The 24,379-nt window shown below is 46.5% G+C and overlaps 1 protein-coding gene across 2 annotated transcripts in view; it reads right to left on the reverse strand.

The window, feature by feature from the left end:
- Positions 1-24,379, reverse strand: part of SLC24A3 (solute carrier family 24 member 3) — a 561,375-nt gene that overhangs the window by 252,557 nt on the left and 284,439 nt on the right. The gene's annotated exons all lie outside the window — the stretch shown is intronic.

Genomic DNA, 24,379 nt, shown 5'->3' on the forward strand with positions numbered 1-24,379 from the left:
CTGCTGGACTAGAATCTCAACCACAGGGCGGTTCACACCTCCTGGTTTCCAAACCATCTACACCCGTGAGATGAAAACCTGGAGTGTATAAAACTGGCGTCCAAGCTGGTCCTGGCTGTTTCCTACCAGACCCTCCTTTCTTCTCTTTTTTGCCACTTGTCTTATTCTGGGCTCCTCCCAAAGCAGACCCTGAGCCAAGGATGTGGGGGGTGTCACAGACTGATGTCCCCCCCAAAAAGGTACGCTCAAGTCCTAATCCCTGGTCCCATAAATGTGATCCTATTTGGAAACAGGGTCCTTGCTGATGTGATTAGTTAAGATGAGGCCAAACAGGATTAGAGTGGGTCCTGATCCAATGTGACTGGTGTCCCTCTAAGGAGAGGAAATGTGGACACAGACAGAGAGAGAAGACAGCCATGTGACAAAGGCAGAGACTGAGTTATGCCAGAGGCCAAAGAATGGCATGGACGGTGGCACAACACCGTCAGAACCCCGCAGACCTCAGAGGGAGCAAGGCCCTGCCGACACCTCGGTTTCTGACCTCAGGCCTCTAGAACTGTGAGACAATAAATGTCTGCTGTTTCAAGCCACATGTTCATGGTACTCTGTTATAGTAGCTCTGGGAAACTAAGACACAGGAGGTAACTCCAGGACGTACTGTGAATGAGGGCAGAAATGAGACCAGGAAGGGAGAAGAGTCCAAAATGGCAACATTAATAAGCGAGCGAGTTACTGCTCTGGACACCTGGGACCCAGTCCCCTGAGGCACTGCACAGAACACGCCTCAGGATTGAGCCTCGTTGGCCAGGGGATTTGCCCAAGGTAAGAGCCACTGGCCACTTCTTGAAAAGGACTCTGGGCTTGGTTTCCCAGGGTGGCCCTGGATGAAGACACCTTGCAGGCCTTGGGCAGAGCTACGGCTGGTGCAGTGCAGGCTTGTGGTGTACAAGGAAAGGCTACTCACACTTGCTGGTCTGTGTGATCCTTTGTAGGACAAATCGGGGGAAATAAGGAAAGTCAAGAATGTCATGAACAGCAAAGGTGTTTTTCTGAGCTGAGGCTGTGAGTTCTTCTGATCAGTGAATGGGGAAAGAAAGAGAGGAAGCCTGGAGGATTTCACCTCAAGGACCACAATGAAGCCATGGCCTGGAAAACGTAAAGCCACGGAAATCAAGGTTAGGGGATGAGGGTCTGCAGAACAAGTCGATGTCCCCCATCAGGCTCTGGACACTGCACTGATCCCAGCAATTTTATCAAGTCACCTCAACAACAGCACTGTCCCTCTGCAGGCCTAATGCCTGTTGCACGCAGAGCTGCCGCTGTGTACAGCAGAGCTGGAGGAAACTTCTCTAACCTTCCTGATGAGCACCCTCTTAGCTCCTCTACTCTGAGCCTCACTGTGGGGGACAGCAGCTGGGCCTACAGAGTCAGACTTTCTCTGGAGCCCCTCCAGTTATTTTTTCTCCATTTGTATTTTCTCCACTCTCTTGCTTGCTCTCTGCTCACGGAATACTGTATGCTTTCAGCTTGCAAGAGATGCTTGCTTGGGCTTTCTCCTCAAACTTTTCTTTGAACTCACTCTAGGTAAATGAGTTTCAGCCCAAATAACCACCCCAGGGTTCTGTGATTTTCCTCTCCTCCTTATGATGTCCAATAAGGATCAGAACAAGTGAGAAATGTTCCTTTTCCCTTTCTTTCCAAACCCAGAGATCTGATGGCCTCCATGGGCCATAGCCAGGATGGGGGACCAAGGTGAGAAGAAAGCCCTACCCCACAGCCGCTTGCAGGCACCCAGAGCTCCAGGTGCCTTGGCTCATGACCCACAAGACCCCAATGTTCACCTGGGCTTGCCCAGACCTTGCGTCCCAAACTTTGGTTCTGAAAATACAACCACCACTGTCCACATATATCTTTGCTACTGCTTCTTCTGAGAGTCCCCTTTGTTTCCTGCAAATTCTCTACACCCTTGGGAGATGGGGTTGCTAAAGGGATGGCTGCTGATGGACCGAAAAGGGTTCACAGGAAGGTTCTGCAGGGGGAAAGAAGACAAATTATGCAGTGATGGCAAGAGCACTCATTTCTGAGCACCTGCTCCAGGCAGGCGCAGAGCCTTGCCCTTTGTGCCCTCTAACCTCTTTGACCTCACAACAAAACACATAGTTCCCGTTTTGTAGACCAGGAATCGGCGGGACAGAAAAGTTACGTAACACACGCCAACATACTTGCATACGCAAGGATCCACAGCCAGCTGCGGAGGAGGGACGCACACCCAGCTGGCCGGCGACGCAGGCACTGTGGTTATCACATCCGCCCACCCCGCATCTATTTGCAATCTACTCTGTCCTATGACCTCGTCCTTCTCCTCGTGACTTCCTCCCAAAACGGGAACTGATCCCATCTAAATTCTGCCACCATCGCCACCAGAGGGAAACGGCAGGACTTTTCCTTTGCATTTCTCCGTGTAGCTGCCACTGGGGTTTCAGCACGGGTGCACTACAGGGTCCAAATGCCACCATTTCTACTGCCCTGCCCAGCCCCAGAGCCAGAGCTGGGTGTAGAATGAATGCCAAATTAATCATGTCGACAACCACTCCCACCACCCACAGAAACAGAAGCCAGCAGTCTGCTCCGCGTGGGTGCCCACCAAAAAGATCACATGCACCCGAGGCCCTGTCATCAGGGAGGAGAAGGGGTGGACAGAGATACAGGGGTGCGTAAGGGTACATTTTGCCATAGATGGGTGGAAACTATTTCTGGGCTTCCCATCCCGCAGGCTTCTCACGTGAGGAGTAACGGGAAAGCAGGAAAAGCTCCGCACCTGCCGGCGACAAACAGCATGCGGTGGACGAGCCGGTGTGCACAGTGCGGGAGGCGGGGACTCGAAAGCCCGCATGCGCAATGTGAGGGGGGCCAGTCCGCGTGCGCAATGCGAGAGGCGGGAGGCGCCAGTCCGCATGCGCATCTGGGAGGCGAAGGCACCCGTTCCTGTGTCCAACATGGCTCGCGATCTCCTTCAGCACGCCCAGCGTCCTGCTGCTTCATGAATTAGGTGGACCAGGATCCGAGATCATATTGGGAAGTGATGGATATGGGTTCCGAATCCGGGCATTTTGAGTTTACTTCTGCTTGGAAATCAATAAATAGGCACCGGGATGAATGAAATGACAATGAATACATGGATCCTGCGGGGCTTCAGTTTTTGGACGGGGAAGGGTCCAGTCAGAGATGGAAATTTCCACCCTACAATATGGCCCTCGCTGGGACTCCTGGCAAAGACCTCCTGGAGGCTGTGCCTTGTATGGGGGCATGTCCCAAAGGGCCCAGTGCTGGTTCAGGAAAGGCCACCGTGAGCCATCAAAGTCCTGACTGGTCAGGAGAGACAGAGGGGAGGGGGTCACTGAGACTGGTTCAGGGGCCTCTTTGGAGGTCCTTTTTCCTTTGAAGCTGTGGTCTCATGGCTCAGGGACCCCCTCTCCTCAGGGAGGGGAGTCTTGGCTGTCTGATAACCCATCCCCAGCTGCAGGCTCCCACCCTTGATCAAGGAGGCCTCCCCAGTGCTGAACCACCACCGGCCATGAAACAAGCTGTAAAAATCCTCTATGGGGTGATGCCAGCTGCAGTTCCAGCGGGGGTCAGCACTGGAGCCTGCATACAGAGCAGCTGGCACTGTTGGGCTTGCTCCATGGCACTGTGGTAGGTAAATAGCTCAGATGCAGGATGGGTGTGAGTGGGGGTGGGAGAAGGCAGAGAAGCATCAATTAAATGCTTCTACATCATTATGTTTCCAGAGCAACAAAAATATTCTTATTTGGTTGCCAATGACAACATGGAAAGGATGTCCAGGTGAAATATTTACCTCAGAAGCTTCACCTGACATCCCATCCCACTTGACACCCATTATAGCTCCTCTCAGAAAATACCTATTAGACTGATGATGAAATAATAGCAATTTCAAAGAACCCATGCACAACTTGCAAGGAAGACTACATATATTTATGTTCCCTCTCATATATGTATCATCTTTTTTTAAAAAATTGTCACAAGAAGTTTCTTTTACACACTGAACTGGGGTCCTCATAAGTCTGTGACAGGTGAGCCCTCTCATCCTTCTCTCCAAGTTATGGGTCTTTCATCCTATGTCCCAATGCCTGTGTCTTAGGCTGGGTCTCTCAAGAGCAGGCCCTGAGATAAGCATTTGAGTGCCAGCGGTTTTATTTGGGAGGTGATCCCAGAAAGCACCAAGGGGAGGAGTGTGGGAAAGAAAGGAAGGGAAGGTGCTAATATAATAGGATCAAACTTGCTGGGACCCCCTTGGAAGATGTTGTAGAATCTGCCTTGTAGTCATGCACCAAGAGGTCAGGAGCTGGGGCATTTGTCCACTACCACCCCTCTACCACCCCTCCATCACTGTTGATGGCTGCTCCTCAGGCACTGACCCCTCACTTCTGCTTAGCCCTATGCTGAGTCAAGCGTGTCCTAGGGCCAGAGAAAGCTCCAGACAGTCATGGGTGCATTCAACGAACCATCTGCTCATCTGGATGTGGTGGTGCCCGGTGTCTGCTACAGCTTGCACACTCTACCCCTATAAACTTCCAAAGCTTCTCTGGAAGAACTGGAAAGGAGGAGCTGTGGGGATTGTTATGTGTAAGGATAGAGAGGCCATATCTTCACCTGTGGAAAAAGGCAGCTACACACAGCAGTGGGACAAAAGGTGGAGGTGGCAGGAGACAAGTCCCAGCCCAGGCTCAAAGGTCAGGAGAAGCTGTTGTTGGGACTTGCGTTCTGAATCCAGCATGGTAGGGCCCCAAATTCAAAACTTCTACTACAGGGAGAAGCACTGTACCATTTTGTTATATTAAGCATCCAATTCCAACCATGTTAGAACCTTCTTTTATTCATTAGGAAAGGACATTGCCAGATGACCCCCAGCAGCATGGAGTGAAAACCAGGAAGACCCATCACCACAGACTTATTGGGGCAGTAGCTTGTTTAGGGGAGGCCCCTAATTCTTATTTATATCAGTTATTCCCAAACCTATGCACCATATTCACAAGTCTACAAATCCACTCATGATTCCTTTAGATCTTGCTTTGCAATTGTTCTAAAGCAGTTTGGTATGGTTGGGTTTAATATTCCTAAGGAAGGGATTGCTGGGGTCATGGAAGGTCGTCCTCATATGGGAATATGGACATATGGGGCTCAATCCCAGGGGCCCCACCATGTGGTCTTGGGCGGTGAAGCACTTCATCTCTCCGCACCTCCACTTGCCTAATGGCTCTCTGAAAAGTGATCTCTGCTGTTCCCCCCACCACCTCTTCTACTACAATGTGGTGCACACAGCAGGTGCCTAATGGGATGAAGAACTCTTAATATGAACCCTGGATACAGACCAGTGATGGAGTACGGCAGCTTTGCCCAGTTGGCCCAATGGGTCGGAAACAGAGCAGCCAGTGGTGGTTGTATTGTCTCACAGCAGCTGCCAAGCTGACTTCCAGAAATTGAGCAAGCCCCCCCACCAGGAAAAGCAGAGTCGGCACCACATGTGCACACACCAAATGATCACTTTCAAACTAGTGCAGTTCTCAGGGAAAAGCGTATGAAGGGAAGCTGGTGCACTGGGCTGGAAGTCTCCACCCAGCTCCATCCTAGACCAGAGCACTTCTTGGCCTCAGTTTCTTCATCTGCAAAACAAGGGGTTCGACAAGGCAGTGCCTTTAGTGCCCCCAGAAGATTTGATGGCCTGTGCCAATGCCATCGCAGCTGTTCTCCCACTGGGTGTGCTTCCTCACGCCCAAATCCAAAGGGACCTGGGGCAATTTTTCTTTTTTGCCCCTCCCATTTGGTTATATTTCTTCTTATAGAGGTAAAATTCACATAACATAAAATCAACCTTTTTTGAGGGTGTAATTCAGTGGCATTTGGTATATTCCCAATGTTATACAACCACCACTTCTATCTAATTCCAAAACCCTAAAATAAATTCTCATCACCCTGAAATGAAATCCCATAACCTATTAAACAGTTACTCATTCTTCTTCCTTTTCCCTGACCCCTGGAAAACACTCATCTGCTTTCTGTCTTTATGGACTTGCCTATTTCAGATATTCCATATAAACGGAATCATACAATTTCAGATACATCCTTTTGTGTCTGGCTTCTTTTGCTTAGAAAAATATTCTTGAGGCTCATTCATTTTGTAGAATACACCAGTACTTCATTCATTTTTATGACTGAAAAATACTCCATTGTACGGATATACCACAGTGTCCATCGATGGACACTTGGGTTGTATCTGCCTTGGGCTACTGTGAACAATGCTGCAGTGAATACTGGTGTACAGGTATCTCTTTGAGTACCTGTTCCCAGTATTTCTGAGTATATACCTAGGAGTGGAATTGCCGGGTCATAAGGTAATTCTAGGTTTAACTTTTTAAGGAACCACCAAACGGTTTTCTCCAGTGGCTGTGCCATTTTACATTCCCATCAGCAATGTGCAAGAGTTCCAATTTTTCCAATGGAGGTTGGAGTAAGGGAGGTTTATGATTTGTAGGTGGTCACACAGCTGACAAGAATAGCATCTTGACTTGGGCATTTCTTTTTTTTATTTTATTATTTATTTATTTTTTTTAAATTCAGTTTTATTGAAATACATTCACACACCATACAATCATCCATGGTATACAATCCACTGTCCACAGTGATAACATAGTTACGCGTTCATCACCACAATCTATCTCTGAACATTTTCCTTACATCAGAAAGAAACAGAACAAGAATAAAAAATAAAAGTGAAAAAAGAACACCCCAATCATCCCCCCATCCCACCCCATTTGTCCTTTAGTTTTTATCCCCATTCCTCCACTCATCCATACACTAGATAAAGGGGGTGTGATCCACAAGGTCTTCACAATCACACTGTCACCCCTTGTAATCTACATTATTATATAATTGTCTTCAGGAGTCCAGACTGCTGGCTTGGAGTTTGGTAGCTTCAGGTATTTACTTCTAGCTATTCCAATACATTAAAGCCTAAGAGGTGTTATCTATATAGTGCATAAGAATGTCCACCAGAGTGACCTCTCGACTCCATTTGGAATCTCTCAGTCACTGAAACTATTTCGTCTCATTTTGCATCCCCCTTTTGGTCAAGAAGATACTCTCAGTCCCATGATGCCGGACTTGGGCATTTCTTAATCAAGGCTTTACCTGGACTGCTTGTGGGTCTTGGGGAACGCAACATTTTCCTTGGGCTGCTAGATTTTGCCTAAAGGCCCACATCTGAGAATCCAGCAGACCTGGGCTCAGATCCCACCTCTACTGGCTGTGGGGCTTTGGTTATCATTCTCCTCTCTGAGCCCCAGTTTATTCATCTGTAAATGGCAGTGTTGTGCCATCCTTGCAGGGTTGTTGTGAAGAGTTTAAACAGCATCTGTGAAATCCCTATTGCCAGATTTCTGGAGCTACCTATCATTATTCTTAAGAATTATAACAATACTCACATGCTGGCTCAGCACCAGGCAGATGACACGGTTGGCACTGGTGTTGGTGTTGAAATCCACATCTTGCCAACTCCTGCCTACCTTGTGTTGACGTTGGTTTCTCCAGGATGGTGTTTAGTCTAAGGGAGCTGTATTAACATGTGTAGCTGTTAGGTAAGTGCTTGCCTTGTGCAGGTGGCTAGGGCTGCCCTGCCCACGTGGCCTGCTGGGGACAGCTACATGTGCAGGGCGAATAGAACAGCCTCTTCCAGCTAAGGGTTGCCCCCCAAAACCTATGGAATCCTCCAAGCCTCCTTTTGCTCCTGTCTTAACACTGTCTTCCCCTAAATTTTCCTTTCAGTACATCTTACCAGCCCTGGCAGCCAGCAGGAGCAAGCAGTGCTGTTCCCATGGAAACCATTAAGAACTAAACAGAGCAGCTACCCTGACCCAGGCACCAGCAATCTCTCTCCCAGCTGCCTGCATGTTGCTGGAGTTTGATGAGTTTCAGTTGAGGTTTGCAGGGGATGGAAGCTTTTTGGCTGTTTCATTTTTGTAAAAAAAATGCAGTAGGATGTCCACGACTACTTTAGACAGACTAATCACATGTTGATCAAATGGAGCTGCAGGAGACGGAGACCAGCACATCCCAAAGAACCCTGCTCCTTCAGCACATCTGAGCTCAAGGAATCCGGGCCACTCATCTCAGTGGCCTTTACATAACAAAACACCCAGCACATCTCCACCGACTGACCTCTTGGGGCTGTCCCCAAGACTTTGGTCCTGGCCCTACCCAACTGGAGGGATGGGCAACTTCAGGCTCCCTCTTCAGGTACTTTCTCTGTCTCAGGCTCTCTCCTGCAATGCCTGCCCTCTATTCCCCTGGCATGATCATTTTGAACACTCTATCTTCTGGTTGTGGTCCTTAACAATCCTCCCGTGGAACCTTCCCTGCCTCTCTGTTTGTGGCCCCATCATTCTTTGTGGGTACCTGTCAAATGGTTTCCAACTGTATTACAGTTATCTGTTTGCCTGTATTTATCTCTGACTTGACCAGGCCATGAAGCCTCTGGGCACAAGAATCCTGTCATTCACCTCTCCATCACCAGCATCTACATCAGGCCCGGATATAGGAAAAGAACAATAAATGTCAAGTAAATAGAAGTGTGAATGAGCACAGAGGGCTGCTCTCTCTCTCCGGAGATGGTTTTTGTATAAACACAAGGCAGAATTATTAGGGGGCAGATGAATTATTAGGGGAAGGACAATTCAGTAAAACTCCCAACAACTAGATCCCAACTCTGGCAGCCATTAGGGCTGTCCACCAATATCCCATTTCTCCTTGTTATGGATTCTTCTATGTCCCCTTCAGAGTTAGCTGAAACCATGCAACTTGCTTTGGTTAATGAAATGTGAGCAAAACATGTCATATTTTTAGGCAGGCTTTAAAAGCCGGTGCCTGATTCACCACTTGCATTTTCTTGTCTCATTCTTCATGGAAACATGTCAAGATGGATTTCTCATGAGACATACACAAATATTTTGAATACGTAGCAAGAAAAAACAACAACTTTTTTTTGTTCTTTTTACCCACTGAGTTTTGAGAGCTATTTGTTACTCAGCATATTCTAGGCCATCCTGAGTAAAGTACCAGCTCAAATGGTCTCTGGTATCGCTAAAGCATTTTGCACATAAGGTCTTGCAGCAATTTTTGGTTTTTATCTCTATATTCTGGGGAAGGGAGGTTAAAGTTGGGAGGATATTTACTTTTCTCTGTATCCCCCAGTGCCTAGCACATTGCCTGGCACACAGGCACTTAATGAGTGTCTGGCGATCAAATTAACACATCTGTCATAACTGAAGGCTCCTCGACAAAATTAGCCACAAAAGAATCTGGATGAAGGTGGATATAATCACAAATTACTTTTCTCAATCTTGAGTCTCTGGAAAAGCTATAGACATTTGAGAGTCCTCCTCTTACACTTGGTGAGGTTAAGCAATCCAGAGTAGTAAAGAGGGTAATATCTGGCCAGGGGAGTATACAGGGTGGCACAGGTTATCTTTTCATTGAATTAGTGTCTACTTCTCAGGACCATGTCTTCATAACAGAGGAAAACTTATCAACAAATCAATACAGTGCCAACACTTGCCATATGCCATACCCAACCCTAGTTCCAGAAAGACAAAGGATGCATAATCCTTATCATGAAGGAATCAGTAGGTGAGTGGAGGAGAAAAGGTTAGCCTGGGTACAAGGAGACCCTCAACTCTCTTAAAAATTCTCCCAATAATTCCAGTATCCTGAACTAAAAGACAGGTTTGAGTTATCGCTTTTTCACTGCTTCTACAGGATAGGGACCATTATTTTGAAGATAAGAAATTTGAGGTTCAAAGAGGGTAAGTTGTCAGCCCAAGTTTACCCATATGTTATGGAGGATCAGAGATCATAACCAGGTTCTGAGTTTCCAGCATGTTGATTCAACTATACCACAAAGGGAAAATTGAGGGCATCTACTTGACCTTTTTTCCTTGATTCTTAATGGCCTTCCATTCAAAAACCAGAACGAAAGTTGTGGATTAAAATAGATAGCATGTGCATGGAAAGAAGATCATGAAAAGCATCCCTGTGAAGGAGGATGCAACCCCAGGCCATGGGTAACCAAGAACCTCCATGCAGGGCTCACCAAACTATCCATCCAAAGAGACTTTACCAATCAAATTTGCTGGGAAAGGTTAGATCAGCCAAATGTCTATGTGGTTTAAATTTCTTAACACAGTCAACCAGGGTTTTATAAGAGGCTGAAGACCTGAATCTGAAGCTCTCCTTCACCACCCTTGAGTTCTCTTAGTTTCCTAATGAGGAAAATGGGAGAATAAAAAGGATGCCAGTCTATATGGCTGTTAATGAGAATGAAATGTGGTGATGCTCATGACAGATGCAATACTAAGAACTGGATAAGTAATTATCAAATGATAACTCCTTTGACTTTAATCTGTTGAATGTTGGAGAGGGAGAATTAAAGACAAGGGGAGGTTTTGAAGATGTGAGTGCTCTGCTCACATCCCTGGGTCTCCACCGCTTTTGTGCTAAGCAACTGCCAGCATCTGTATCTCTTTTCCTGAGGGTTTTCTCCAAAGCTGAGAAAGGCTGTGTGCCAGTTTGAATGTCTTATGTCCCCCAGAAAAAGCCATATTCTTTGATGCAATCTTGTGGGGCAGACATAATAGTGGGGATTAAGTTGGAACGTTTGGATTAGGTTGTTTGCATGGAGATGTGCCCCACCCAACTGTAGATGATAACTGATGGGATATTTCCATGGAGGCGTGGCCCCACCCATTCAGGGTGGGCCTTGATCAGTGGAGCCATATAAATGAGCTGACTCAAAGAGAAGGAACTCAGTGCTGCTGTGAGTGACATTTTGAAGAGGAGCAAGCTTGCTAGAGAGGAATGTCCTGGGAGAAAGCCATTTTGAAACCAGAACTTCGGAGCAGACGCCAGCCACGTGCCTTCCCAGCTAACAGAGGTTTTCCGGACGCCATTGGCCATCCTCCAGTGAAGGTACCCGATTGCTGATGTGTTACCTTGGACACTTTATGGCCTTAAGACTGTAACTGTATAGCCAAATAAACCCCCTTTTTATAAAAGCCAATCCATCTCTGGTGTTCTGCATTCTGCAGCATTAGCAAACTAGAACAGGCTGCTCTGCCCCCATATCACAGGCTGGATATGCTTGACAATACTCTTCTTTCCCCCAGGATAAGCCCTCAACCAAAGTCGGATGGAAGGTGAGTATATAAATATCCCAGCTCCCTCACCTCCCAGGTGAGATAATTCCGAGATGTGCTCTTCACTGTCTTCTAGAGTTCCCCAGAGAGATTAAGCTCTGGTTGTCCATGTGACATCTGGCTTGATTGTCTGCATTCCCCACCCTGTTTCACTTCGCATCTCCCCTATTTGGAATCATCTCCCAAATAAGCCTCTTTCACTTGAGTCTGCCTCAGGGTCTACTTCTAACAAACCCATATTTAGACAAAGGGAACTAAGAATTTTGTACTTTTACAACCCACCCACCCACGCCATTTCAGAAAAGATTAGTTTTTCCAGCAGAGTACTCTTTCATATCCAGGCAAATTTGATGCCAGATAACAGCAACAGTCCCTGTGGGCAATTTTCAGTGGACTTATGCAAAAAGTGATGCATCCTGCCATTCAAGTAGTAGCACAGGACCACCCTGCTGAATGCTCGCTGGGAACCCGCCTTTGCCACTTTTTCACGGGGCTGAAGTTGAGCCAGCACACATGAGAATCTTCTCGGTTTCTGCTTCAGAGCTCTTTCTGGCATGTGCTTATTGGCAAGAGATTTTAAACAACCATCCCACAAGCTTTTCTCCTGGAAGGGAGCAGACATTCTTTGCAACGAAAGAACCCCAATCATTAGTTACATGGACGTTTGGCCTGACAGGACACTGAAATATAATTTGACAAACTAGAAACATATTTCTTTATCAATCATACTGCACCCCGCCCCCGCATCGATGCTGCTTACGTCTCCAAGCCAGCAGCTACTGTAGAACATACAGTGATCTAATGAAAAATGCAGTGTTCTCTGGCCACAAACATGCCTGCAGACAAGAGGAGACCTATTTGCAGGGCACAAGTCTACAACTTGCATTTGTGGCTCATGTGGGATTCCCAGGGCTGCGTCAGTAATGAATTCTCATTAAAGGCAATAAAATATTTATGGTAAATAGCTCTGTGGTTGTGAATACCCTTCCTTGCATGACTCTGTTTCTCAAAATGTCCCCTGGTGCCAATGTTAGAGACGGACTTTGGAATGGATGAATGGGGGTTCAATCTAGGTGCTACATCTGTCATGGTTTCATGTCTGGTTATTGATCCAGAGAAATTCAGAACGATGAGTTGCAGTATGCAGTAACCCACTAAATAGCTCCTTCAGAGGAAGCACGGTGGTTACAAGGAATGCCAGTTCCTCCTTCTGCACCCTTGGAAAGGAAGCTGCATGATATACTTTTGTAGGAAAAGTGCACTTAAAACAGTTCTTTCTGAATGCAGTAATTCCCTGTAGAAATCTACCTTGACAAAGTCTCACTCTTTATGCATTTATTCCATAGAAGATGAAGAATGCATGCTAACTGACTGGAGATTTCAAAATCAGGGATTTCTTTGTTTATGTTAACTTAACAAATTTTAGAACTAGAAGTAGCCTGTAGAAATCTATTGGTCTGTTGTGCCGGTTTGGATGTATTATGTCCCCCCCAAACACCATGTTTTTTGATGTAATCTTGTGGCGGCAGGCATATTAGTGTTGATTAGGTTGGAGTCCTTTAGATGAGTGTTTCCATGAAGATGTGACTCAATCAACTGTGGGTGAGACTTTGATTGGATAATTTCCATGGAGGTGTTACCCCACCCATTTAGGGTGGGTCCTAATTGAATCATCGGAGTCTTATAAAAGAGTTCACAGACAGAAGGAGGTTCTGCAGCCAAGAGAGACTTTGAAGAATGCACAGGAGCTGAGAGAGGAGTGGAACACAGCCTGGGATCAGCAGACACCAGCCACGTGCCTTCCAGCTAGCAGAGGTTTTCTGGACGTCACTGGCCTTCCTTCAGTGAAGGTATACTTGTGATGATGCTTTCATTTGGACATTTTCATGGCCTTCAGAGTATACCTTTGTAACCAAATAAAACCCCTTTATAAATGCCAGTCCATTTCTGGTGTTTAGCATAACAGCAGCATTAGCAAACCGGAACAGTCTACCAAGGGAAAGGTAATAACATAAAGATTTGGTGAGAAACAGAATCAGTTTCCCCTCTGCTTCCCCTTTTAGGACCTTCTGGTTCCCTTTCCCCATGATTTTATTCCATGATTACCAATTTCAGGGACAGAAAACAGGTCTCATCTCCTGTGTTCATCAGTTGACTAGTAACGACTGAGTGCTAGGCTCAGTGTGGCAGGGAATCTCAATCAATTAATAATGTCTGCCATGGTCATGAGAACAGAGACATAAGTGCTTCTTTTTTACTTTTTATTTTATTTTATTTTTTAAAATAGCTTTATTCACACGTTAAGTGCTTCATATTTCCCCACGCTGAAGCTTTGCTTGACAAAGTTACAAAATGAAAGAATAACTGGCACTCCTTGCTTCTGCTAACAGTGATCTCTGAAATAATCTCTGTTGATTATTTCCTTTGATTTGTACCTCTTTTAGAACCAGGGACTCAAGGGGAATTTTTATGCTGATTTGGGGGCTCCCTGTTTGTGACTCTTTTCTGTCAATTTCCAGCTGCTCTGGGAGTCTCAAAGTCTGATGCTTCAGCCCAATAAGATCACTGCTTTCTCCTTGAGCTCCGTTCCCCATGTGTGGCATGTAATGGGGAGTGTCTTCAGGGGAAAAAACCCAACCAATCGGTGCGGCTCTCACTCACTATGGTTTCCCTCTTTCAAGGTTCATATCACCTTCAGTCTCTGCTTCCTTTATTCACTTTCCAGAGCATCCAAATCATTGCTTTTATTTTGTCCAGAGCTCCTAATTGTTCCTACAGGAGGGTTAATCTAATACAAGCTACTCTACCATGACTGGGAGTCAGAAGTCTAGAATTTATTCTAGATCACAACCTGCTGCAAAAAATTTACAATGAACTAAATTCACATTAACAGTTCCTGAAGCTTGCTATTAGCCACGTTAAATCATTCATTGAAGAACTAATGCAGCCTGAAGTAACTGTGTGGCCCAGTGGTAAATACAAAAGGGCTGGTAGGTACACTAATTTTGGACAGATTTTAAACAGATAAACTAAGAAGCAGACAGGAAGAGCATTTGGTACAGGAAGATATTACAGGAAGGGATGCGGCAGCATTTCAAAGCCCTCAACTATAAATAGTTCAAGGTCAAAGCATTCCAAAGAAACATCTGTGGCAGTTCGGATGTTTCTGACAGGTGATGACACCCTAAGGCTCAGAGGCGAGAACATGCGTTAGGAGGCAAAATAGTATTGGAAAACAGTTACAGCCAGGGGAGTGAAGTCACGTTTTGCTTTCTTTTGGAATCTGAAGGTTCTCTTAAATGTTTCTCATAAGTGTCAGATTTTGATGTCCTGCATGAAGCTGACAAATTGAAATTCACAGCAATAGAAGGGAGGTGTTTAATAAATGCTTTTCAAGTCCAGACAAATTTGCAAAGCTTCAGAAATAGGAAAGAAAGAAAGGCAGCAATCAAAAAGTTTGACTAAGCCTGGCCATTACATAAAGCACATGCAATTATTAACGTTCAATTTTTTAAAAGGAAAATTCTATTTGGTTCTTGAGTTAGCTGAGGCCAAAATAATATCTGCCACAACTTGTGTCCAAAGTAAAGAGGAAAATCAGCACAAAGGAGGAGGGAAAGATTTCACTTTGTTTTTGTATCGGAACTTAATTATATTCCCAGGTACAAGTCAAGGACCTCTTGGTCCTCCCCAGAAATTATTATTTTGTGTCACTGTTGGCTATCTTATGAATTTATATGTGCTTATATTTCATTGCAGGGTTGGATGGAGTTGAAAATGTACACAAAGAAATCCTTAAAGTAATCAACACAATTATTTTGAGACAAAAAATATGCAGAGGCAGTGGCAAGAGCATGCACTTTGTGATAAAATAAACTTGGACACAGGGCATAGAGGCCACGTGCAAATGTACAGCTGTATTGTGGTAAACGAGGACAAATCTAGGGCCCTCTTGAATAAAAGGCCTATCAAAGGAAATAAATGCCCTGTCATCACCTTTCTGCCATCCCTATGACTGGTTTAGCATGTACTTGAAGATGTGCTGCAGCTCAACATTTGATATGCTTTGCTGTTTGAGGCTTATCTTTCCTGGAGAGAGTTTATGAAGTGGGTCGGATAAAATGACTCAGCAGCGTTTTGAAGAATGGAAAAGGAGTTCAGATCATTAATTCCTTAGGTCTTTTCTCATATATAACGTGGCATTTGGGGTAACTTCCTATAGCTCTGTAGAAAAAATTTATTATAATAATTCTTTAAAAAAGAATTTTTAAATATTTGAGATGCATTTTTGGATACAAATAGCATTATTAGACTATGAGAGAATCCAATGTTTAAATTTTCTGGCGCATCTCAAACAAGTATGATCAGATTGCCAAACCTGTCTGCATAAAAATCTCTGATCTCCTAGGTAACACTAAGATGAGATGATGGACAAAGGGGCTGCTTTTTAAACTGAAGATGGAAGCAGCGAACCCCATGGGATTCCTGGACCAAGGAAACAAGGTCCAGTCTAATAAGCTCTGAGACTCCAGCTGGCGCGTTTCTGCAGGCAGGGAGGGCTGCGAGAGCAGCTTTGTCTTCTGCTAAGTCCACGGCAGAGAAGCAGATAGGGGAGCTTATTCTCAGCTATTTCAGGCAGATGGTTCTTTCCAAGGATACAGAGTTCCTTTGAGAAAGATATAAAGACTAAAGTGATTCCGATTTCTTTATCATCACAGTTGCGTCCTGTAATGATAGCAAGCTTTTCAGGAAAACAGATGTGCACACAGATGCTTCCCCATCAATTTAAGTCACAGATTCATGGTGGAGTTGCTTCATTTGCTGTATCATTCAGAATCTGGCAGAGGATAGCAAGGAAGTATATAATAAAGTCTTTGGCCTCATAGTTTATATTCCAGCTGAGGACGCCAGATTTAAGTGCACACACACACACAGAAACTGGAGGATGGCAAGAGGCAGGATATGGCCCAAAGCATCTAAGTATGGACACAGGTACACACTTATATGGGTATATGTATATACACATGCAATTATGTATGTATGTATATAAACATGCATATACATGTACAGGCACACACTTATATGGGTATATGTATATACACATGCAATTATGTGTATATGTATATAAACATGCATATACATGTATGCACACAGGTACACACTTACATGGGTATATATGTACATACACACATATGTATGCTTGTATGCATATACACACATGTACACACATATATGCAAGTATGTTATGTGTGTATATACTACTTATCTATTAGCTGCATAATAACCACCTTAGTGGTTTAAAACAACAATATGTTTTATTATTTCTTGCACTTTGGTGGGGGGGGGTTGACTGGGCTGACAGGTGGTCCTTACTCGGTGTCTCATGCAATTGCAAATGCACAGTGGCTGAAGCTGGAAACAGGTGAAGGCTTGCTCACTCACCGGCACCTGGCCTGCAGCAGCTCACACACCCGGGAGCTGGCTCATGTCGATATGATTTCTCTATGTCCTCTTTCCTGTGATCTCCCCAGCATGGTGACTCCTCACATGGCGGCTTGGGGCTACAAGGATTGGGGCTACAAAGGCATGTGTTCCAAGACAGCCAGGAGGAAGCTGTGTGGCTTTTTATGACTAGCTTGGGGAGTTGCATAGAGCATTTCCATTGCATTCTGTTCCCGAGAATAGTTAAAAAGTTCTGCCTAGTCTCGACGGGAAGGGAAACAGACTCTACCTCTAGATTTATGACAGGGGAAGGGCAAGATTCTGGAAAAGCATACAGATCTCAAATTATCACTGTGGCCATTTTGGAAAATGCCATCTGCCACGGTTTATCCATATCTGTGTTGACAAATATGTCAACTGGATGTATAATGAATCTATGTTTATAGATATGGACCAGATAGACAGTAGTGGTAGAAGAAAAGGTATCAGCATGAGCCAGAACAGTGGGTTAAGGCTACACGGGTCAAGTCAGACTTGAGAGGAGCCTGGAAGAAGGGGTGGAATTTAAATTCCAGGTGGAGAGGCAAGCAGAGACAAAGACGTGGAGAGGGTAACAGCAGTGCCACTCTGTTTTCTAATGGGGTGGGTGCTGTTTGGTGTTTTTCTTCTTGAGAAAGAGCTGAGTTCTCCAGTGGAAATGGTAATAGCTGCTAATGTGTTAACACATCACTATTTCCCTTACACAGTCTTTCCTAATTCTTGTGGTAACCCTGAGAGCTCTGTGCTTTACAGAGGGGGAAACCTGAGAGCTCTGTGCTTTACAGAGGGGGAAACCGAGGCTTGCCCTACATAGCAAGTATGCTCTTAATGCCAGGTCTTTGCAGTCAAGTGCTCTTTCTTCTGCACCACAAAACCTCTCCAGAATTATTAGACAAGGTTCGCCTTTCCCCCCCAGGCTCTAAGAGATAAAGCATCTGCTTATGCAAACTCAAGCTTTTGTGTTTTCCAAGAGAAAAGACTTCACCCGGAATCTGAAAGAACTTGTGGGATTGCATTAGATTTCATGGTACATTAGAATCCAGGATGGGACCCAAGACGAAAATTGGCCAGCTTTCCTGATTAGAATTTGAACTAAGCCTTGGGCTCGAGAAACATAATTCTGGAGCACACAGACTGTGGGGCTCTGCTCTCTTTTGCAGGTCTGGTGGTGAACAGCTTTGTGGTCCCTGGGCTTCCTAATCTGACGAAACTGGTTCTTAGCCCCTTCCACCCAAAAAGGCAGCATCTCAGAGTCCGTGGCTTCTTTAAGTGCTGGGAATGTCGATTTGCATCTTGACATTTGTCACAGGCTAAGAAGGAGCTAGGAGTTGGCTCAAGTCCTCCTGTTTCCATAGACACACCCCAATGAAAAGCACCCTGGCACCTTCGCTGCAGCAACTTTCTATGTCCCGGGGACCCATTTTTATCATTTGCACATTTTATTATCCCAGGGTGCCATTACCCTAATATCTGCTTGATGTGTTGGGACCCATAAGAGTAAAGTGGAAAGAGTTGGCATCAGCGATTCCAAAGGATCCCAACTTAAAACAGAGCTGAGTTTAAGGATTAAGGAAGAACTGGATCTCGTGCGCTTATGGCTCTTATAAATTCCTCTGGAATTTGCTAGAATGGAGCTGACATGGACACTGTCTGGGATCCGCCTGCATCCTTGCTGACCCTTTTACTCACCTGGCTCCAGCTCTGGGGATACTTTCACCTAGGACTCCCTTGAGGCCTGAGGCCACGCCCTTCTTTGAGCTCCTACCCTTCCCGGTCCCCCTTTCCTTCCCTGCCCCCCTTTCCTTGCCTCTGCTCCCCTTCCAGCTTTTCCAGGAAGCACTTTCTAAATCACCATTACATGAACACTCATGCCAGGGCTGGCTTCTGGGAACCCCAGGAACCACCCAACACGGCTGTTTCCCCAAGCACACCCTTGCTCATCCCAAAGGAATCCTCTGCAAAATCACAGCAGAGACTGGGATCCAAACCACAGAGTGCAGGCTGGAGTGTGTGTGTGTGTGTGTGTGTGTGTGTGTGTGTGTGTGTGTGTGTGTGTGTGTGTGTGTGTGTGTGTGTGGAGGGGGGCAGCAACTTGTCCTCCACACCCCCAGGACACGGCATTCTCAACTGTCCCATCAAATGACAGCGGCTCCAGGGAGCCCCACACATCACCCGGTGGCCCCACAGTTCCTAAGTGGGCTGGCCTGTTTCTGCTCAGTGGATGAGTATTTTTACTATTTAGATTCCAGCGTGCCTATCGGTCCGTGCGGCATTTAGGTCGGCTGGTTGCTGTTTAGGGTGGAATGATGTGAGACTGGACTTGCTCTGAGAAATGGGCAGCGAGGAGGGGAGAGGGACGGGGTTAAGGCAGGGCATGGAGAAGACAAAAGAACGACTCCCCGTGGCCAAAGTTTCCATTCCCCATGCCAGCTGATGGGACACCGGCAATGCCTGACTTGTCTCAACTGAGAGGCGGCACCATGAGTGTCTTCTCACCTTGTTTCCACTGGTCTCAAACATGTTCCAGATATCTCTATGCTCTCCTATCACGTCATTTTTTTAATGAGAAAGCCCTGCTCCAAATAGCCCAACAGAACAGAATGTGTGCTTATATCTGTTGGAAGTAGGACCAGAACTCATCGATGACAACAGGATGTCCAGCCCCACATCTGGGGCATGGTGAGAACCTGGAACATCACAGCATGAAGGAAAATGGTAACTTGGGTTTGAGGAAGGAACAGTCATCATTTTTTCATGAACATTTTCAAATAGCAGAGAGGTAAGTGCCAGAGAAAAGGGGAGAAGCCTGAGTGAAGCCTGAGTGAATGGCCAGGGGCAAGACCAGGCATATACAAGGGAGTCAAGTCTTGAAAATATCTTCGAATGCAAAGGGCAGACCACCCACACTTTTGCCAGGGTTGCCATGCTGAGGGAAAATGCATGAAACCAGCTCTTTATGCCCTTGTTTGTAATGAGCCTGGCTAAAGAGCTGAGCAGCTATGCCCATGGCTGGTCAGACAGGAAAGGGTTAATGTCTAACCAGCCACATCAGCTTATGTATCCATACTCCCCACCCCCAGTCCCTCCATAACACACCTCTAAAACCTGCTGATGTAGAATGGCTTGGAAAGGAAACTGGACCTCTCCTAAACAGATGAATGATGTTTCCTTGTAAAGGTGACAAGAACTTGGCATTTTGTAGCAGCCAGTCCAGCGTGCAGGACGAGCAGGACCACAGGATGATGTTATGTCCATGTTGGTGCCCTACACAGATCTCCTAAACTGGGCTGCTGAACCCACCCCAGTCGGCTGCTGACGGCCCGGAGTGCACTCTTCTCCCAAGAACTGCCCGTGGCTGGTGGTTACTCCCTCGCTCAGAAATGCCTGGAAGTGCTCCCTCCAAGAGTGGTTTGCAGCCAATGCCTGCCAGATCCAGGGGTCCAAAAGGCCAGCCCCTGCCTCAAGGTGGGACAACTCAGGGACACCTTTCATGCTCGAGTTCCCATGGGATGAGGCAGCACAGACCACACATTTGCTGACTCCTTCTCCTGACCCATCCTGTGTTTCTCACACCCCTTCTCCTGAGAGCCCTTCATCAAAAAATTGCATGCACAAGAATCTCTACCTGAGGAGCCCAACCTGAGGTAACCCCTTTGGCTTGGTTTTGGTTTCAGGTCTCCAAAAGAAATGGACAGCTCTTTGCAATGCGAAATGCAGACCAGCTGTTAGCAGCGAGTCCCCTGTACACCTAAGGATGACAGGAGCAAGCTGCACCTCTTGTTAATTCCTCCAATTCACTGCAGCCCCAAGCTGCACCAATAGTTCTAGTTCTTTCCATTCTAAGCTAAGCCCCAGGCCTTAGAAAAGCCAAAGTCCAGGCTCTGTGCCCTGGAGACTGACTGACAGCACAGCACCAAATTTGGATTTGGCACCAAGAGAAAACTTTTGCTCTCCTTTCCTCCTTGTTCTCCCCCCCACCCCCCCTCCAAATATCCCTGGAATAGTTAAAACTGGTAGGATTTCCTGGCCCCAAATCTCCCTTTGAAGTTTGAGGAAGGATTCTTGGGAGGTTTTATATTTTAATATGAAATTTATTTCCCAGATGATTCCATCACTTGGAAGGCAATGAGTCTGGATAAAACCAGGCATCCTTTTTAAGAGGCCCCAAAGATTTGCGCTTTCAAAGCTTTCCGCAGCAAATCCTGTACCTCTCATCAAGTGAGCTCTGTCCCTGCAGGTTATCTCTGCTAAAGGACACCCCCATCTTGATGTCTGAGGAGAGACTTTGCACTCCTCAATCTCAAGGATTAAAGCTGTCAAAAACGTTTCCCACAGACACGCCTGATTTGGGCGGGCAGGGGCTGCCATGAGCAGGTAGCACAGCCTCCGTCACTGCCAGCCACATGTGCTGGTCTGATGGCAGAGGCCAAGCAGGTACACTGAGGACTGAGGAGCTGCAGACAGATTCCCATCCAAGGGAAGATTGCTAACCCCAGAAACTTGCTCTCTCCTCACAGATCCACACTCCAAGCCCTGGAGAGCCCTGCAAGGTCCAGCCAGTAAGGAGCATGAGCTATTTTAACTCAGAATGTGGCAAGCTTGGCCAAGGAAGCAGGAGCCAAGAGATATAGTGTACAGCAAGCACTCCCAGATAGAGCACGTTTACTCCAAGCCAGGGTCACCCCAAGGGGCCAAAGAGGCAGGCGGCACAGGCTCAGTGTCTGGGGCTTACCCTTAGCAAATGAGCCACAGTTCAGTGCTTCTAGGGTGGGGAGAGCGGAGCCATTCTCTCAGGGAGGGTGCACAAGTTGGTGATTGGCCATGACATGCCCTCAGCCCAAGTGGACTGCCCAAACTCAGACTCCTGACTTCCCATGGTGTTCCCATTTCCTAATCCATCATCTTTCCCAAAGACACTGCCCAGATTCTCTTTTTCCTCCCCACCCTTCTGCTCACCCCTTTACATGCCAGCCACATGTGCTTCACATTTCCAGATCATTCTACTCCTTGATCCTCAACCTGGTACTAAGAGTGCAGAAAACACCCAGCAAATGCTGGTTGAAGGAGAAGATACATGATTATCGTATAGCACAGTTTCAGTACTCTGTTTATTCATGTATTCATTCAATCAAAAATTTTGCATTACCTACTCTGTACCAGATATGTAAAGAGAAAATATTTACCCTGTCTACTGATCTTATTTGACTCTCTTTTTCTTTTGTTTCTTAAATCACTGCTTCCCTAAGGTATGCGGAGTAGACCAGGTTCCACAGTTGTCAGGACTTCCCCACCAAGATGTCACAATGTGATCTGAGATGGAAGCTGCACATGGGGCCAGCTGGAGAGCCAGGAGGGAGAGTCACCGAGAGAGCTGACAAAGGAATGGCCCAGCCCTGTGACTGTCCTGGGTGACTGGTCACCCTGAGTCCCTGCTTAGCTGGCACTAATTCACATCACTATGGTGACGAGGCCACAACCAACCATTTAATTCAGAGAGCTATCCCCCGCCCCTGCCCACCAGCAACCTGAGTCCAGAACGAATTCTATGCCTAGAGGCAGATGCTAGAAATCAAAAATATGAAACGGTAATGGAAAGATTAGGAAAACCAAACTGAACTGCTCCCCAAGCCCCAAGGCTGTTGAAGTCCCATCACTATGGTGGATGGTACTTAGAGGATGGAAGAACAAACACGAGAATACCAAGAGTGTGTCTGAGCTCTCCCAGGGGTATGCGAGAGGATGTGGGTCATAGAAGAACGAACTACTACCAAAAATTTTTTAATAGTTATATAATATTCATTTTAATGCCTACTCTAAAAGAATACCTGTGTTCATTTATGAAAGAGCCATAACACAATCATCTTTAAAAATGAATACATATTTTCAAAGAGAGTTAATTTAAAGAAAAATACAAAGGAAAGAATGGTCTAGGGGGTATGTGGCTATGACGAGCATGTGAAGATGGGATGCAGGCAACTAAAGCCTCAGGAGTTCAAATCTAAGGTCCAGCGCACGTGGAGTCCTTGCTTTAACTTCCTGGATTCTTCTGCATTCTGGGTGTGAAATGATGAGTGGACCTAAGACCTCCCAAGTGTTAGGCACTTGTTGGGCTGGACTCTGGGCTCAGGCATTGCCTCAAATAGTCCTTCACACCCCCCGGCAAGTCAGTGGAATTGTCACGATTGCACAGATGCAGAGTCCACCCAGAAAGGCAAATAGTTTGCCAAGGCCACACAACTAAGTGGCAGGGACAGATGGAAAACCAAGTTTGCTTTCATTCCAGAGCCCGGCTTTTAAATGCAATGCTGCCCTGACTGCCCAAAGGTGGGCACCTGGCGCCCAGGGTAAGGGAGATTGGGGAGGACTTTGTCCAGACAGGGGGACTCTACTTGAAACATTTGCCGTGACCTGTCTTCTCATGGACACTTTCAAAACTAGTGCACAAGGGACAACGTTGGGGATCTGCCCAGCCCCCCTTGTTTACATGTGCACCCCATCTTTGAGTGTGCTTTCAGGTTCCAACAGCCAGCACCTGTGTCTCTTCTTTGCAGGATGCCCTGGGGTGACCGAGGAATAGCCTGGGTGTTAGTGACCCCTGTCCCCCTGCTCAGCGCTGTAACCAGGGACCGATGGATGCGGGAGGGTGAAAGCCCAGCTCCCTTGCCTGGTCCAGGGTATCTCAGAGGCATAATTTATACTCGAGGGCTCCCTATGGGATCCGGGTGGTGCTACCCTCTGTAGGGCTTGATTCCTCCCCCTTTGCCTTGGTTCCTCCTCCTCTTCTTGCCCTCACTTCCTAGCATCTCCTTACTAAGGGACTTGCTCCCAGATCCTCAACCCAGATTGCTGCTAGAGAACCCATCCTAGAGCAGCAGGACAGAGGAGGGGCAGAAGTGGCCAACCTATGGGCTGGAGGGAACACGAGGTGCTGAGAAGGTGCCAGGATGTGATGGCAGTGCTGGGAAGCCAGGGCCCAAGGAGGACCAGAGCTCAGTCCCATCTGGCTGCCGTGGTCAGTCATGGACAAAGGTCACTGTGCCAAGGGGGCATGCAAGTCAGATGGCACTGTCCCTGCTCAAGCAACTGACAACCGGAGCATCGCGAACAGCACTGGTGGTCCTGGGAAGGGAACATGTAAGGAAAGCACTGGGGAAGAGGCTACTGACATGGACTGTAAGACTAAGAAGGAAGGGGAAACTGAGGCACAGGGAAACTCAACAATAAGGAGATGTCAGGCAAGAAGAAACACACATTCAAAGGGCAGGGAAGAGTTAACACCACTCTCCTTCTCTGGGTGACTCCCACTGAGCCAAGGTGAAAAGACCCAGAAGAGACAATTTGGTGCTGATCAAACCTGGGTCCAGATGTGAAGATGGCGGTGAGGACTTGCCATCACCGGGAATGGCGCGGCCAAGTTCATGTGCTTCAAGTTATCATGACAACAACTGAGTTATTAATGCATGTGAAAGGGAGAAAAGAAAATTGAGTGTATCCATGTTCCATATTTTGAATTAGGAATAATCTGCTTTTTTGCCAATTGAAAAGAAACATAGAGACAATGAGTTTAAAAGTAGCAACTCCACAGAGTGTCATGTGCCAGTTTGGATGCATTATGTCCCCCAAAATGCTATGTT

Source organism: Choloepus didactylus, chromosome 19 (genome assembly GCF_015220235.1).
Source record: "Choloepus didactylus isolate mChoDid1 chromosome 19, mChoDid1.pri, whole genome shotgun sequence".
NCBI classification, from domain to species: domain Eukaryota; kingdom Metazoa; phylum Chordata; class Mammalia; order Pilosa; family Megalonychidae; genus Choloepus; species Choloepus didactylus.